Source organism: Anarrhichthys ocellatus, unplaced genomic scaffold (assembly GCF_004355925.1).
Source record: "Anarrhichthys ocellatus isolate YVR2014 unplaced genomic scaffold, GSC_Weel_1.0 scaffold37, whole genome shotgun sequence".
NCBI classification, from domain to species: Eukaryota; Metazoa; Chordata; class Actinopteri; order Perciformes; family Anarhichadidae; genus Anarrhichthys; species Anarrhichthys ocellatus.
Window position 1 is genome coordinate 385,075 of NW_022280067.1, and position 15,522 is coordinate 400,596.

Genomic DNA, 15,522 nt, shown 5'->3' on the forward strand with positions numbered 1-15,522 from the left:
CAGTTCATGTTAGCAGTGTATTAATGGATGTACAGACAACTATCACTGGATTACTGAAGGCTTAAAAACACGATGATTCGTACATCTGGAGTTAAAGGCGCATCTGTTTTCTACTATTTCTAAGCTTAATTATCTGTCGTGATGGACATCGGAAACTATTTGTGTCATGTTTGTTTGTTCAAATTTGACTTAGGTATGACTCCGAGAAGGATCGTAGCAATCAGGCGCTGATTGTTTAGAGGTACTGTACCTTAACTGAAGTACCACCATTCAATTCTCTTGTGCCCACCAGCAGAGGCGCACCTCACAGTTTGAAAACCTCCAGTGGAATGGGACATTGTTCTCTGTTACTGTATGACTGTGACTTTTACATTCAATTCATGTCTTGAGCAGCTGCCACAGGTGATTGGGCCCCGAAATAGGTCAATTAGTTTTAATGAGGCATGGTCGCAGGTTAAGAGGAAACATTTACTTTAAGTCTGGGTACTCAAGTGACACGATGCCTACTACAGGAGGTCATCTTATTTTATAGACTGGTTTCCTGTGGCTGAGACTGAAATACTTGGATGGGAGACGCCTCTGTATCTCCAGCACCTATGCAGCAATTTGATCCACCTTTCAACTTCTCATTAGTGAAAATCAAATCCTGAAGCAGTATGTCTACCTACACATTGATTATTACCTGTGAGAAAGAGCATCAGCTTAATGTTTATAATGGTATCCAGTTAAACTCCAAGGAGGAACACCATACTTTTGTGTTTAGTATGTTTTTCATTAGAAATGCTTGCTAAAAGTGCATTGAATTATCTTCAAATAATCTATAAAATATCTTCAACTGTAGCCTTTTTCTTTAAAGACAATACATAAGTGGAGAGTCCTATCGTTACTATCCTGGATTTATATATTTGTATTACTTTTATTTCAGTTTTTATGCCCTGTATGTGTCCTTGTCCTTGTCACCTGCTTAAAATGTTTTGAAATAGGGAGTCTGTTTTTTATTTTTTTATTTATTTGTTTTTTTTTATTGCCGTTCCTTCGGTTCTGTGTATTCTTGGGTCTTTATTTCTTTTTCTCCGTCTGACTGCATTTCAATATTTGACCCCCTGCTGTCTTTGTCTCTCTCTCCTCATCCAGTGTAGACATCTCCTCCTACCTCCTTCACAGCCTCTCATTCTCTTTTGCCCTTTTCCTTCTCTCTGACCCTCTAAAGTGAGATCCCATCATGTTTTTCCCATCATGCTCTCCTCCCACCCTGCGGTGAGGCGGTGAACCCCCGGCCGGAGGTATAAAGGACATGATTTACAGGGCCCCTTCGCAAAAAATAAAAAGAAAGGGAAAAAAAACTTTTAAATGAGAGATCAGTTTTCCAGCACAGTAGTCTTTTTCTTCAGTGCAGGTTTCACTCTTGTCGTGACTTGAAATATGGCGCTACGGCATGGTGTGGTCCAATTTTGTGAGGTTGCGAAAGTGCCAAAATGTCATTCCACAGGAGGAGAAAACTGTGATAAAGCCGGTTTCAGTTTTCTCCATGTTTGTTCGACAGGGAAATCCAAATGGGGGAGGAAGTGGGAGGAACAGTTGAGCATTAAGTCCCAAAGTATTGACACATTGTCATTTTCTAAACCTACACATCCATGTGTAAAACTCATAAAAGCAGCTTGGTCAGTCCACCTTAAATGAGCCTAAGACGAAGTTTTTGCTAACTTCGGGTTAACTTCCTTCACCGGCACGGGAACTTGTCTTGGTCTTGAGGAGTTGTAGCAGGTTTTCACCGACCTGTAGACACAATGCACTGCTACATTCACATCTATAACGTTACTGCTAACTTTATACGTCACACATGCTTTCTGTATTGACTGCCCACTCGCTAACGTTACGCACGCAACCTACACGCTGAGCTAGTCCTTAAAGGAGTTTGCAACTTGTTTAAAATATCTTAAGAATAGAGTTCAAGATACTGTATATTGCCAAATCTGGAGTGAGAATATCAAAACATTTTTGGTTGGATGGGAAGTTATTGGCACTGTCGATGTGTACAAGTGCCATAAGCATATCAACATTTCTCAAAAGCAAGAGTACCAGCACTGGATTTCTTGATGGATATTTTGACTGAGAATCATTGCACAATGACTCTTCCAATCAAAAATATTTTTAAATTGTTGAAGCAAGACAACCTGCTTCATACTTATACAGATTTACACCCGGGAGCTTCCCAGCATGAACACAGTCTTCTGCTATGGACTATGTCCAACAGAGCAGAGTCAAGTTGATCGTACGAAACCTCCAATTGCGCTATGAAACCACAAATGGTCCACTGAAGAATCCATTAAGGGTTTGACTGAGCCTATCACTGATTCTATAAAGTGCTGTAAACCCAGTAGTATTGAAGTTAGACCATCAGGCTTGTGGCTGGAAAGTCACTAATTTACATCCTGGACAGAGTGTAGAAGAGAAATGAACAAAAGTTTCCACTCGCCAAGCAACCAACAGTGGTCTGATGGAGCAGGTCTGTAAAGAAGACGGTGTTTACACTGGAGAGCTCCCAGGTGATTGTGTCTGAAAATGTAGAGCTTACTCAGACTTTACTTTGATATAACTGGCTAATGAATGGAGTGAGAATGTAACCTCTAAATGAATTTATTAAGTTCTGATATTTTGCCTCCTGCCACAAAACGGTTGCTTCATTCAGTGCTTCTTTTCTTCTTTTTTTACAAATGTTCCACATCATATTCACTTCATCAAAGCTGAACACCTGTCCTGCTTGGACTGAAGCTGCAGTGGTGACTGTTACACTCATCCATAGAAGTATTGCATTTGCATACATCTGTAGTCTATCATTTTGGTAAAGGCAGTTATTGTTATTTTCAAATACCACCGTCTGTCTTGATGCTAACATTAGATGCAGTTCGAAGTAAACAAAACAGCAAGATCACATTTTATATATTATCAAGCTGTCAGTTGAAAGTGCAGGCACTAAGCTCCCGCTCTCATCTTGAAGGAGTTTGTGTTGTAACTGTCGGCCCAAACCAAGCCCTAACCTTCTGATTTGCGTGTTCACGCATAGGGACAGGGTGTCCTGATTCTTGTTGTGATGGACTGGCCCAGTATCATGGCCTGTCGGGAAATGGTCACGAAATACAATCCATTGGTTTTGTGTACATGGACGTTAGTTTTTTTTCGTATGGCTCTGGGTGGAAAAAAAAATGCCAATGGAAAGTCAATTAGCATCCTATTGTGTGGTGTACACAAATTCAATTCATCCACATGACTAAGAAATAGTCTGAGCAAGTGACTAAGGGTCCAACAAACTTTCAACCACAGGTGTTCGACACGTGTTGTGGTTTTAATGTGTTGGTGTTAATGTTGGGGTTTTGTTTCCTAAACCCAACGTTCATGAGTTTTCCTAAACCTAACTCAGTTGTTTTGTTGCCTAAACCTAACTTTCATTTTTAACGTAATGTCCAAAGCGAGTGTTATGAAAGTATTTTCTTCGTCAACAAAGTAAAAAAAGTTATGATAACATTCTATCATCTTAGTTTCATGTCATTATGTTTTATAGACATTTTCTTCATAACAAGCATAACAGAAAAATTGCTTGAATGCCGATGTCTCTAGCTAACGGGTCAACATTGTTTTAAGCTAATTTGTGCATGGCTGTCCCAAATTTGACATATTTCCGTTTTGTATTTTACCCCCGTTGATGTCATGTGGCGCCCGAAATCTAACTTTAATCCAGCAGCGAAGTTGCTGCACCTCTGGCAGCCCGTTGGGTACTAGTTGAGTTTAGGTCACAGGTTACTTTGTTGCAACAAAATCAGGAACACATTGAGTCCTGGTCGACATCTTATCTCTCCTGTCAGTTGAAAACAACAGTGCCCCAGACAGATGCTTCTGAACCAAAACACTGTCAGTTTCACTGCTGGATACACCCCAGTACATCTGTGCTTCAGCGTCAAAACAAACCCCAAACACTCATAAATAAGGGTTGCTACACTTGCGTAACCACAACTAAGAGGGAAGCTCCTGTAGGCCTACTTTCTGGAGCTCACCAATGAATAAGCTCTGTTCATGTATCTTTTATTATGACATTTATCCACCAAATCTTGTGTTTTTGGTACAGTGTTGAGGTGCATTTACTGGCAAAAACTAGGAAAGTAAAAGGCAGTGAGTTTGCAAGTAAACAGGCTTACAGTTGGCAGTGCACAGACCAGAACAAATCCGAAGTCGGAACAAGTTACAAACCTGCAATTTTAATAGATTTACCTCATATTCTGTGTAATACATGTGTTTTTTTACTATCAATTCTGATTATGTAATCGAAGGATAACGGTAGGAGTAAACTGATGGCACTGCTTCTTCTGACCGTGGTGTGGTAAAACGATTTGTATGTACTGTACACAGAGTCCTTGACTGGAGTTTGTCTCTACATGATAGTTAAATGCTGGTTGGGGGCTTGAGGTTTATTATTACCTTCAAGGTCTAAACAAAACTGTAAAGCAGAGGATTGTGGCGCTAAACACGAAAGCCAATGAAACTCCACACAAAAATTTCATGACATGTATTAAAATATTTTCAACTAGCATCTCAATTATATTATCATTGTTTTACACATCAACAGTTGTTCCTTAATCTTTCCCCACATTATAAAATGAAATTAAGTACTTGATTCAGCTGAAAATCGTGCCCGTGAGAGATATTCTGTTGCGTTGTGATTGTTGGTAGTGAAATGAGTTGGACAGAAGTCTGTCCAGCGTCCAGGCTGCGATACAGAGGAGTTACTAATAGTTTGGAAATGAAGAGACAGGGGAGGATATTAAATTATCACGGCAGTCAAAAGAAAACCTTAAATCCCTGAAGACGTATACTTTTCACCCCGCAAAAAAAAATCAATCTTAAACTCTTGTCTTGCTCGAAAAAGGTGAAAATGTGTGAGATAATTCCACTGGTTCCCAGTGCTCTTTTAGGGGTTATCTTTAAAAAAAAGTGATGACATTGTGAATTGGGATATCATCGCTCCAGATAACATCAGTTGAAAGTTGCTTAAACAAGCCAGTTTGCTCTCGTTAAGATGACCTCACCCCTCTGGCAGATTGTGCTCTTTTTGGAGGAATACGATTTTAAGACTCAACATTACACTGAATGACCTGTCGAGATGGATCGTTTTTGCAGCGCAGGAGAAAGACAAAACCTTTTTCTTTTTCTAGGTGACAACAACTGATTTTTTTTTTTTTTTTTTTTTTTTTGTTTAATTCTACAATAGACTTTGAATGGTTTCCACAGACATAAAGGTCATCACTCCCTCAGCATGTTGGAGGATGTCAGCTTTAAGGTGAAAATGAAGCAAATTTGAAAATGCTAAATTTCCACAGGATCGAGGAGTTGCATAATGACACTTAGACAGTCATCCTTTGTCCTAAATCCGCTGGTGACGTATGAAACTCTGGCCAGTTAGTTCTGCAAGTCCAAGCCTGATTGACGGGCTGTTGAAGTAACTGGGACACACATTGGGCAAATTGCTCTGCGTGCAAAAGAGTGGATATCACACACATCATGCACTCACAGTGACACGACTTCACTTGAAAATAAAGGATGAATAAAAATGCAAGAACACAAAGAGTAACCTTCAGTGAAGATATGGTTTGATATTTGACCAGATGTCTGCACAAAGAAGAAATGATAGACTTTCTGTTTTTGTTATTAAGTGAAGGGAGTGTTGCGCTGCAGAAAAAGTGTAGACACGTTCACACACAATCCCAAAGTCTCATAAAACTGCAGACGTTTCTTTATGGCGTTATTGCAGGACAAGAGACTCGAATACACACAATGCCTACATGCACACACCAAAAGAGGCTCTCGCACACACTCACGCAGCTTATTGGCTTTCAGCAAGTCAGCCAGGAAGATCATCTTGTGTTTCTGGTGTCCCTCTCTGTTCAGGGATTTACCGTCGCTCTCTGAGGAACCATTGGGTAATGCTGCCCAGAAACCCTGTGCTTCTTAAGAACACAGCACCAAATGCAGAAAAAAAGGTATCGGGAGCACCTGCTGTTTCCATGAACCTGGCTGACCAGGTGAATCCAGGTGACACCCTCCCTCACCAAATTCATCACCTCCTGACATCAAGGATTTAAACAATGCCTACGCATGCATGGGTTGTGCCAACGCAGGTGCAATTCAATATCGCAGACACCAAAACCAGGTGCAATAAATATAAGGGGATTTGTTTTAGTGACATGTCAGTAGTACTTCAGGAGGAGAGGAGAGATCAACAGTAGACCATACTTGCATTACATTACATTACAGTCATTTAGCAGACGCTTTTATCCAAAGCGACTTACAATAAGTGTATTCAACATAGGTGTTCAAGAGAACTGCTAGTCACCAGAAGTCATAAGTGCATCTCCTGTTTTAAACAAGCATCTAAGAGCATAAACCAGAGCAAAAGTACTGTGCAGAAACAAACAAATACAATAAGTGCAACAAACGAGTATGAATACAATAAGTGCCGAGTAGAAGGCTCAGGGTAGTACTTCTTGAAGAGGTGACTTTTCAGCCTGCGCCAAAAGATGGGCAGCGACTCTGCTGTCCTGACGTCAGTGGGGAGTTCATTCCACCACTGTGGGGCCAGGACAGAAAACAGCCGTGACCGGGTCGATCGGCCGCAGGGACCTCTGAGCGACGGGGCAACCAATTTTAGTGGGTGCACCGTCGCCAGAGTTGGTTCAAAAGGACAATTTATTTTGTAACCTTTGTATCTATCACTGAGATTTCTTTGTGCCAAAAAAAGCATTAGCCTTGTTTCATGTTGACATTTGAAGAAAGTTCAATGGAAAATGAGCTAAAAGCTGTGAGTTCAGTTCATTCTAAGCGACGAACAAGAACATGGCCAACGCGTTTCGCCTTAATGAGTCAGGGTATGATCTCCCGATGATGTTTTTCAGACTAATACCAAGTACCTCCTTCATAAGTAAGCTGGACATTGTTTATTTGTATTTTACTGCTAATATCTTTATAAGCCATATATCTTTAATGCTTATATTGTATTCATGACATTAAATAATACGTAGAATTAAGACAACTTTCATTAAAACCGGAGTCCACGTTACTGCCACCTGTAAATACCTGGAATCAGCTCTTTTCCTGAACTGTATGTGAAAGACTACAGTGAGATAAGAGTTATTATTTTCTAATGAGATTACGGTAACACCATAATCCGTTTCTTTCTACCCTCTGGTTTCCTGTGACGTCTTAACGGCGTAACAAGGTCCACACTTCTGTTTTCATAGGTGCGAGCAGTTACTGCACAATAATCTGTCTTAAATGGCCTTGCCAGTCGGTGTGTCTCTCAGGTTTCTCTTATAATTAAATAATAACGATGGATGTGAGGACCAGAAATCTGACAGCTGGCGACTGGAGGAAGACTCTCCAGCTCTGTGTCTGTACCTGACGGCCTCTTTCTGCAGCACCACACATCACAGCGATCTGTTAACTGCAGCTGTTTGCTCACATTTAGGCACAGTATGCGCACTAACTGTATTGCTGAGAAACACATTTTGCTGAAGGGTTGTAGTTTGGATCTAATGTAAACAAATAAAGTCTCATGACACACATATGATAACATTTACATCTTTATATTCCAGTGATTTGCTTTCATTTTGTATTCTCATAAACCATATCTTCACCAGCAATGCAACGATATACTGTATAACCAGTTCTTACTCTAAACACAACATCCAACTCTAAGAAGAATCACATTTGTTCCGTTTGACACTCATTAAAAGCAGAAAAGTAACCCAGATAGAATCATGGCGAAAGATTCTTTTTACATAACATCATCACTTTAACACAATAGGATGCGTACATCTGGCCTGCAGAGCAGCCTAGTAGCTGGAAACGATATCATAACTCATGGGTTGTTGGTTTGTTCCCTTGGAAACATCCCGGTTGGGATTAAGTTGAACAAGGCTTGTGTTGTACTTTGAATAGACAAAGAGCATCTATGAAAACAGGGTCTTGTTTTGAGGCTTGGGTTAAGTTTCAAGTTTGTAAAATGTCTTCAAACCTCAAGTAGAGTTTTAATGCTTCCCAGTCACTGGCAGGATGTTCATGGATCTCCAAGTTATGTTTCAGTTTGATCTACAATCTGAATTGCATTACTTTTAGACAAAATAACAAAACCATCATAATAGTAGACGTGAGAAGGCCCCGCGACAGAAAAAACACTTAAGCTTGAGACGTTTTTGCCTTAAGTTTATGCATAAATCATACGGTAATATATCAGTTTGTTCTCAATTTGTGTTTCTTAGCAGAAGATAAACGCTCCTGCTTTAGTTCAACTAGGACAACAGAGGAAAGGTACACATTGTAGTTCAGTACTACATCTGTGTAGATCTATAATTCCAACATCTGATGATATCAGTTCATGTTTAAAGAGAAATGAGACAATCCTGGTGAAAACTAGTGCAGTCTGTCTCTATTGGGGTCAGTGTGTTTCAAACAAAGTGCTTGTTGGCAGCATGTGAAACCTGCTCTGCCACACCTTTCTAACGTAGGATGGGGGGGGGGCCTTACTGAACACTTTTGGTAACTTTCCAAATCCTACAAGCAAGGCCGCTTTATGAGGCGACGGCCCGGGTGTGCTGAGAAAGTAGAAACGGGGTTTGAATCTCAATCTTTCGCTCTCGTTTGTCGTCCTGTACGCAATTACCTCGGCCTCTTTTTCATGTCTACAAATGAGTGGGTATGAATGCCTGAAACCTAAAGCCTGCGCTGTTTTCCTCAGTTGAATGTTGTGTCTCCTCTCTCTCTACAATGGCAGTGAGGGATCTAAACTGGGGATTGGCCTGGCACATTCACTGCAGTACAAATTCATATACATGCATCTTTGTTTTGTAAATTGAAGTGAACTATGCAAAGTGTTTTAAGATATAGCTCTACCGTTAGCAGCTACATACTGATTTGTGACAGGATGGAATGGAGACGTATGAGAACATCTGCCATTCTGAACGGGCAAAATCCCAAAACCAACACAGGAACTGATTTAACCACCTACCAATACTGTATGTGTGCATATGCATGCATGTAGTCCCACATTTATCTGCATTTTTCTCCATGTCTGTTTTTTACGTGAACCACATAGCATGTGACAAGTGTCAGTCCCTCCCACCTCGCACACATGTGGGCAGAAAACTAAACCACAGAAAACACCAGAAACCTGGCCTCAGAAACTGGGTCACCACCTTCACAGGCTTGTTTGGGAAATGACACAAAACAACACGTTGAGGGGAAATGTGAACACGTGACCAAGACAAAAAAATGTAAACAGAAGGATTTTCTGCAACATTAAAAAAGAAAAGACTTTATTTTGGTAATCGTCCTCCATCTTTTTCTCATTTTCAATCTTTTCCCTCCTCTCCCATTTTCTCTGTTTGTGTCTTTAGCTGTCTTTCTCATGATCTCTGTCCTCTCATTCGATTCCTTGCGGTTTCTCCAGCAGCGCAGGCTCTATCCAGCAGTCTATTTATTTTTCATATAAACTATTGCTCTGCGTCTTTCAGCCATTGTATGGGTCTAACAAAACCCATTAGGCCAGAGATAACAATATTATCTACTTTAACAGACTCAGTTCAGGAGTTAGAGCCAGTCCTTTTGACTTAAGACCCCAAATATTCAATGAGGCACTCGGAGGCCTAAAATCATCACAACCCTGCATGTACGGCCGGCAGCCTCAGTCAAAGGGTTTATATCTTATGCAGCAGCTCTCTGTTATATCCTCAAACCATCGTCTTGGTAACAGTTGCTGCAAAATCTAGTCAGCGGTCAAAGAAAAAGCGTGTTATTTCAAGCTAACTCCCATCCCTTGTTGACATTTTACAATCCTTTCTAATGAAGTAGCTTGGCTGTAATATCACAACACATTTTCTGCATATGTGACACAGCGGCGGCCAATAATCATTGTAAGAATTGATAAATTGAGACGATAAAGCTGTCAAATTGGAAGTGCGCCATTTTTGCTTGCCACCAACAAAATAATGGTGACCTGCCAAAGCTGCCAATGGAGTTGGCACCTTTTTAGGCAGCAGCCAGCATTTACAAGCACGTTGTCTGGTGTTTATTAACCACCAGCCATTTTTCTTGGCAGGGCGGAAGGGCCATGAAACAGTATGTGGACCCATTGGAAACTCAAACCTGCCATTGAAACAAATGCTGATGGAAATGCTGCATTTGGTGGGGGACTCATCTCAGCAGGGTGCCTCACCTTCTGAATGTCAGGGCGGCCGCTGTACTCTACCACATTTTTGTGGACAATATTCCTCTGTCAGGCTTTATTTGGAGTGTGCCCAGTCGAGGGGAGAGCAGAGCAGAATAAAAAGCCGAGGAGAGAGAAAATGTCAGGAGGAGAAACCACGGAGAGGTGAGAGGAAAAGTGAGAAGAGCAGAGGGAGAGGAAAGAGGAAGTGTGAAAATCCACCCATTTCCTCCATGTCCATCATCGACCAACTCATCAGTCACAGCCTGGACTCACCTCGTGCTAACACACACCTGTCTTCTCACCTGTCACTGTCAGGACATTCATCAGAGAGTGTAGAAATCTGACACAAGGACTCAACATGTCACAAGTGATCCAAGTGTGTGGTCTAAAAGCCAAAGCAACTTTTTTAGTGTATGAAACTCGCTGAACTGGTCGCTGCACAGGATGACGAAAGATAAGTCTCTATATGAGAAGGCTGGCAAAACTGTGTGTATTCCTTATGGACAAAAAAAACAAACCGCCGTCTTTTGTGGGATTTGTTGACTATAAGAAATAATAGAATGATGCCAGCTTTCTCCTTTAATGGAGGTGTTTGTTATTGTTGCTGCAAAGGACGAAACCATAATCACGAAGGGTCAGCAGTGTGTGTCTGTGTTTGGGAGCAACAATTGGCTCATACCAGCTTGTGTGTATGGTTTGTTCCTCGCCTGTAAACAGGGAGGCTCTTTAAGTTGCTGTTTTCTTGTCTCCTCTCCAAAATAGCTTTTAATCCCAGTCTGCTACAGTGACATCCGCAGTAAAAGACTGTGGTAGTGCTCATTGTATTGCTCATGAATGTGCTAATAGCCAATTTAGCTGTGTAATTAAGGCTTACTAATAATACGTTGATTGTTCGATCATCTTTGTAAAGCAGACATCCACTTCCTGAGTTTCTAAGAACCAGTGATATGGGCCAGTTGAATAATGCATTTTTACATAGTTATGAGTACGTTTATTCAAAACCTGACTTTTTCATGAAAATATGGTAATCAAGCCATCATGATTGAGATTTTTTTATAATTAGCCTCCAACAGTAAAAAAACCCGTTTCTGAACATTTGTGTCCTTGAACAAAGGACACAAACAGGATTGTCCTTTTAACATGGATTAAGGTGAAGTGCCTTGCCCAAGGGCAGCTCAATGGTATTTCCTGAAAAAGCGGAGAGCGTTAGTCATTCAGCTTTTCTTTCCCCAAAAGTTCCTCTGCTTCTTTAACAGTCCAGGATCTCTTAAAGCTTCGTCGAGATTCACAAAGAAACGTGTGACTCTCGCCATTGAGTTTAAGCCTGATAGTGGTCGGCACTAACACATTTCCTCCCAAAATGTCCCAGCGGCATTGTGAACATTTCTCTTCCCCTTTGCACAGTGCCCTTTGGAGGTCCCCATGCTATGCCTGTTTTCTTTTATTTTCCTATTTTTTATTGCATCTGGTTCCCATCCTGCTTCCTGAGGTTTAGATTAATCCACCTTGAGTTTCCAGCTGCCGGAGAGCCTGTTCCAGTGGCTGTAACTTTGAATGGATGAACCAGAGAGCGAGAGGGGAAGTGACAAAGAGAAAAGGAGGGTGTGATGGAGAGATTTGGGGGGTAAGCAGGGAGCAAAAGAGAGATAGATAAAGAGAAAGACAAAGAGATGAAGGTCTTTTTATGTTCCCCCAGATACACTCGGCTCATTTTGAGGTCTCAGGTGATTGACAGCATGCAGCTAACAACCATCTCTGTTTCTCCAATAGACAAAGACAGCAGAAGACTTGGCCTCTGAAACTTTTAACTGTCGAATAGATTCTTGAATATTTATACTGTATCTTATTTCTACAGAATAAAACGACCGACGTAGATCGGAAGAAAAGAGTTCTTGTTGGCTCAGTCCAACATTTGATTCATCTCGAGGCTTTTAAATGATTGACAGAATCAACCCACAGCACAAACAAAAGCAGATCAAATATATTTCATATATTATTATTCCATTCCACACCGTATTTATTAATATTCCATGATGCAGTGCGTATTGTATGATCTCTGATTCAATGGCTATCGCCTTCATGTCTGAGCAGTCAATAACTGGGAACTGTTGCAAGGTGTGTTGACAACCACTGCACTAATGTGACACAGGTGCTCTGTATATGTTTTGAGCAACACCCAAAGATGAATATCTTATGAATATGTTGCGTAAATAAAATAAACTGGGAAACAGATGCAAGCAGCAGATTCAGCCGCTGCAGCCGGTTTGAGTGTCGTTCTCCTCAGTATGACTGTTTCAGCTGTTCTAGTGACATCTGTTGGAGTCAACTAGTAACTTTATCTTCAGAGCTGATGGATGCACACTCCAAACTAATTGAGTGAAAATACCACAATTTATTGCTTTTACTTGTATAAAAGAGGAACTTATTTAAAAAACATGTCCTGGATTTTGAGCAAAGTAGTAGTTAGAAATGTGGCAGCGACACCATTTTTTATACTTCATATAATTCTGTGTTTCCAGGTCATACCGCGTCGACAAACGTGATAAATGTATGCATACTCAATGACAGTATGCATACAAAAGGATGTTGATTTACACTGTTGCAATGCAGACACTGCACTGATTTCATTATGGAGTAGCCTGATGATTATTTTCTAGATTAATCAATTAATCATTTGGTTCATAAAACATCAGAAAATAGTGAAAACTGCCAAAAGTGACCTCTTCGTGTGTTTTGTTTTGTCTGACCAACAGTCCAAAGCTCAATGATAATCAATTAACTGCAACAAAGGATAAAGGAAAGCGGCAAATTCACATATTTTTTGCTTGAAAAAAAGACGAACGATATATAAATGATCTAAATAGTTCATTTTATGTCCATGACCCACTCAGTACATTGTTTTCACTGGTCTATTCACAGCTAGAATCATTAGCAGATGTTTTGTATATTTTGAGACCTGCATTGTTTTCAGCTTTTTGTCTCCTCTTTAATTTTTCCTTTGCCTTTTGCTGTTGCATTGCTACATTTTTACAATTTTAATCCAAATTTTAAACAAATTGTGTTTATTGGTATGACAGCTCCAGTAACAACCACAAAGTTCTGAATCTAGAATGAATCTAGAAAGTAGAATGATCAAAATAGTATACAGTATTATGTTTATTATTAATTAAGTGATAATAATTGAGTTTAGACATGAATAAGACACAAGGTTCACCTTTCCACAGTTTATTTCCTTTTAAAATAATTCATACAAATGCATACAGTCACAAACATATCTTTGTCAGGTTGTCAGTTTTGACCAAAAATAATGATATTTACTGTAGAATATAGAATATGTATACTGTATATTGCTACGCCTACTACTTTACCATAAAGGGGACCAAGGCAGGCAACAGTGGACTGTGTGTTACGACCAGGGATGGAATTTCAAAGAGCACCTCGACACTTTAAAGGGACCGTTCACCCCAAAACCAAAAATACATATTTGACCTCTTACCTGTAGTGCTATTCATCAAACTAGATTAATGTACACCAAAACAATCTAGATTGATGAATAGCACTACAGGACACAGGTTAGACGTGTGTTTTTGATTTGGGGGGGGGGGGGGGACTGTCCCTTTAAAAGCTTGTCTGTTGTTTTTACATGTGGCAGCCATCAGTTTGAATGAGGAATGCTTACAGTTTATATCAGGAAGTATTACATAACAACAGACATCTGGTGAGGAAAGATTCATAGTAAAATCCAAACTATTCCAGCATTTTGTGGCTGTTGTCTGACAGTGACATTTAAATATCCCCTCAGTCTCTTCTTTACTCAGACATACTCGCCAATGGGTCGTGAAATTTCCATCCCTGATTGCTACTCTTACTGCCTCACCATGAGGAAGACCAGGTATTCCACAGTGGACTGTTTTTACTACTCAGCTGCTGGTAGAAGGGGATCCAAAAAGCACCGTCACTTAGCTGTCCTGCTAACATCAACAACACTAGAACTGGAGTCAGTTAATCTCGAGAGAAAAAGAGTTTCAGATCGTGTTGGCGTAACAGCACCTTGTTTACATGTTGAGAGTGGAACCAGTGCATAGATTACTGGGTCAGTTAGCTGGCTTTAGATCTGAAGTCTAGCTCTAAGCATGTTGCAGTGTTTTTAACATAGTGTTTAGTTGTGTATTCAGATGGCAGTCTTTGTAATGATGCCTTGTGGAGAGTGCTAGCCACCACCCCTTCTCCCAGTGCTGCTTTTTCAGACACAGACACAACCAAGTCACATTGACACAGGCAGGCAGAACACCATATGTACACATAGACACAGAGGCCACAGAAGGGTGGCTGAACGGTATACTCAGGAAGGACCCATCGTGAAATGCTGCAGGAATACTCGACGAGGGAAAACGTGACGTCCTGACATTCCATCAGGAAACGTCTTTACTTTGTTGAAAAGGTGATCAAACTGGCCGTAGAGTATTTTTAATAACTCTTAACAGGTCGATTCGGTAGCGGATCTAAAACATTAACATTTGGGTTAACTTCAAGAACACAGCTGTTCCTCATCAGTCAGTAACCATTAACTGTTCTTAACTGGATGAGACATCTGTACAAATGAGTCTAACTTCAAACAGGAACCAACGATGGTGCTGGCAGAGAGCAAAGCAGTTGAATGACTGATTAATAGAGTTTTGTGATTTGCTGATTTTGACGGACCTCGCATGAAGCAACATGTCGCGCATCATTTGTAAACCTTGGTGTGCTCTTCATGTTCCATGATTTGGACAGTTAACGTGTAAAATGGTGGAAGTACTGGATGTTTAGACGCGAAGACGACAATAATGACCTGCTACAAAATATCAGTGCGTTGCCTTGTACTTAATCTGCTTTATCCCAACCGCTCTATTTTGTGAATTCAAACGGCGATTAGCGATGAAGTCGTCCCAGCCAAGCATACCATCACACCACCTCCCGACAGCCTTTCCTCCCACAACCCCCCTCGATATGGGCCAAACATTTACAAACAAGTCCCAAGAGCAAAGTCGCATGCCCCTTAAACATATCAAAACAAAATCAAACATCAGATCAACTTTAGCTCTTGTATCTAATGTAGCAGGACACGAAAAGGCAAGCAGGTAGAAAAACAAAAGCACTAAGTGGCATAAAAAGGTATATTCAAAACAAATTTAAAAAATAATAAACCAACTGCGGAAACTTAAGTTCCTGAGATGGTGTGCAAAAAGCTGCCTCTTTTTTTTCTGGAGGGGGGTGGGGGCGATGGGTAG